The sequence below is a fragment of the Sinocyclocheilus anshuiensis genome, unplaced genomic scaffold, assembly GCF_001515605.1.
Source record: "Sinocyclocheilus anshuiensis isolate Anshui unplaced genomic scaffold, SAMN03320099.WGS_v1.1 scaffold164, whole genome shotgun sequence".
In the NCBI taxonomy this organism is placed as follows: Eukaryota; Metazoa; Chordata; class Actinopteri; order Cypriniformes; family Cyprinidae; genus Sinocyclocheilus; species Sinocyclocheilus anshuiensis.
The window spans coordinates 824,235-827,865 of record NW_015557128.1 but is presented as its reverse complement, the minus strand read 5'-3'; positions in this window follow the sequence as shown (position 1 = coordinate 827,865).

Sequence of the window (3,631 nt, the reverse complement as noted above, 5' to 3'; positions counted from 1 at the left end):
AAAAATAAGAAAAATAAGAATTACAATTTTATTCTTTATCACCACAATTTAATACTACTACTACTACTAATAATAATCATAATAATAATTGTTGTTGTATTGTGGTGATCAGAATAATATACTTTTCTTAATTTTTTACCTACATTGGCATTTATACATAATTTCCAGAAGACTCCCAGAATTATGATTATATGAAACATTAAATCAATAATTCATTGAAATCTATGATTTATTAGTAAACACAAATACTGAAAAGGACATTTGGCCACAAAATACATCCGAATAGATCATCAAAAAAATCTGTCTCTTTACGTGATTCAGAACCTGCTGGCTGAGTCTATTAGGACTTGATTAATTATTAATCTGAGATTTCAGATGAGCTCTTATCTGAAGATGACTCAATCTCCAGCCTGGCATACAGGGAAGAAAAAGAAAAAAAGATCTTACCATTTTCTAGTTATACAATAAAACTCCCTCAGCGTTCTCGTTTTTCATCTCGTGTCATTTGTGGTGTTTATTTCCGTTTTACACTAATGGTCATTTTAGATAATGCAGAATAATTAAGTTAGATTCACAGACTGCCTCTCATTTGAACCCATCAGTAAGACAATAACTTAATAATTAAAGAAAAACACAATTAAGCAAGTGGCCAAAACCAAGACGTTTCCTCTCGAGAGCCACAAGCCGGGGCCGCAGGAGCACAGATGGTATAGTGGGCCGAGTCAGTATATTTGCAGAAGCTAATGGCCTCGTGACCGGACGACCCAGGATGCTCTGCTCCCAGACACTTATTCAAATGAAAAGTGATGCTGCAGTTTCTCCCACGCTGTTGCTTAGTAACCTAACATCACATACGTTTATGTAGTTACAGTGTTTGCGAGGCAGAACCGCCCTCGTGTTCCTTCAGTGAATCTGGTTTGGGCTTGTTCTAAATCTTTTATACAATAAGTATACTTTGGGTTGTCGATCATTTAAGTTTTTGATGCGCTTTGTAATTTTGGGTTTGTAAACATTTAGCCTACGTATTGAGAAAATCTTTAAAATGTAGAAGTTTGAAAATCTGTTAACTTGCATTGATAGAATGTTCAGCGTGGTCTCTCATTTGCATATTGAATTGTGATTGGTCCTCTTTCTAATGTCTATTTGCATACTGAATGATGATTGGTTTTGTCGTCTTTGCATATTCAGAACAGTTTCTTGTAGGCTTTTCATATACTAATATTATAGCATACAGTAATATAGGCTACTATGCGTATATAATAGTATAATTTAATAGTTTTTTTTTTTCCAAAAAGTGATCACCAAGGCATTTATTTGATCAGAAATACAGTAAAAACAGTAATATTGTGAAACATTACAATTTAAAATCAGTTTTATATATGAATATATTTTAAAATGTAATTTATTCCTGTGATGCAAAGTTGAATTTTCAGCATCATTACACCCATATTCAGTGACACATGAAATCATTCTAATATGCTGATTTGCTTATTATTATCAATGTTAAAAACAGTTCATATTTTTGTGGAAACCATAACATTTGATCAGGATTCTTTGATGAATAGAAAGTTCAAAAGAACAGCATTTATTTGAAATATAAATATTTTGTAACATTATAAATGTCTTTACTCTCTCTTTTGATTAATTTAATGTGTCCTTGCTAAATTAAAGTATTAATTTCTTAAAATAAAGGAAGAAAGAACTTACTGACCCCAAACTTTTGAATGGTAGTGTATGCATATTTGTAATATCTGTATATAGTATGTGTACTATGCACAGTATGCAAATGTTTTGTATGATGCAATACCCAGATGAACATCTCAGGTTACTTATGTAACCATGGTTCCCTGAGTAGGGACGTCATGGCTGTCGCCGGCCAACGAGTTGGTGTTTTTTCAATGTATGCTTCAGACACGGGTCACGACGAGGCATCCCCCATAGCGACCCCTAGAGGACGCAGTTCGAAGTTCCCATGAAAGGGAACTAGACGTAATATCAGTCATAATTTTAACATATTTTCTGTTAAAATCAAACTTTTTAGTTGACGCATGTACAGTAACACTCCATGCCACTTGCAGAAAGACAAACCCAAGTACAGCAACAAAGATCACAGTTGCAAAGTTACTTTTCATTTAGTGCTTAATGATGCACGCTCATATTCAATGATCTATTTAAATATTGATCCATTTAAATATCCATTTACTGATTGTCACTCATATTTTATTATTAAAAGGCCTCTGCGACACTTTAAAATTAAAATAATAGTGATATTGATAGTGTTTGCCCTTACAATGCATCCTGTGGTGGTCACCAGATGGATCGATGATGATAACTTCAGGAAAACCACAATGCAGTAAGACACATCCAGCAAATGGAGCCAAGAGAAGCCTCTAAGCAGCAGACTTACAATAAGGTTTGAGAATGTTCTTTAAGGAGCTGTTGTAAATGTGTAAGAGCACTCACTGTGCTATTGATCAGAGCCTGGGCTGTCTGAGTAATTGTGTATATTGGCCTAAATGTGTTTAAGTGCTTTTGACACTGAGGTCATGAAAGCTCAACATCTTCGCCATGCAGCAAACATTCTCATTGTGTTTCCATCCACATATTTGTATGTGAATTTTGTGGTATTGCATTGAAACCGCTGGATGGAAACGGCATGAAGCACCCGAATTATTAAAGGAATAGTTCACCCAAAAATGAACATTTGCTGAAAATGTATTCACCTTCAGGCTGTCCAAACTGTAGATGAGTTTGTCTCTTCATCGGAATAGATTTGGAGAAATTCATCATTGCATCACTTGATCACCAATGAATCCTCTGCAGTGAATGGGTGCCATCGATCAGTTCTCAGACTCAAGCGCTCATTCATTTCACGCATTTGTTGTATTGACTCTATCTGTCTGTCCCAGACTAAATTAAATGAATAGTTCATCATAAAATAAAAACAGGCTGAAAATGTACTCACCCTCAGGCCATTCAAGATATAGATGAGTTTATTTCTTCTTCGGCACAGATTTGGAGAGATTTAACATTACATCACTTGCTCACCACTGGATCCTTTGCAGTGAATGGGTACCGTCAGAATGAGAGTCCAAACAGCTGATAAAAACATCACAATAATAATCCACAAGTAATCCACACCAATCCAGTCCATCAGTTAATGTCTTGAGAAGTGAAAAGCTGCATATTTGTAAGAAACAAATCCATCATTAAGACATTTTTAAAGGATTAGTTCACTGCAAAATGAAAATTCTGTCATTAAAGGGATAGTTCACCCAAAAATGAAAATTTGATGTTTATCTGTTTACCCCCAGGGCATCCAAGATGTAGGTGACTTTGTTTCTTCAGTAGAACACAAATTATGATTTTTAAGTCCAGCCGTTGCAGTCTATCAGTCGTATAATGCATGGCAATGGTAACAAAATCTATGAGAGTAAAAAAAACATGCACAGACAAATCCAAATTAAACCCTGCGGCTCGTGACGACACATTGATGTCCTAAGACACGAAACGATCAGTTTGTGCGAGAAACCGAACAGTATTTATATCATTTTTATCTCTAATACACCACTATGTCCAACTGTCTTTGGCCGCGCGCGCAGGCATCCGGTGCGTGAGGTGTGTACGCACT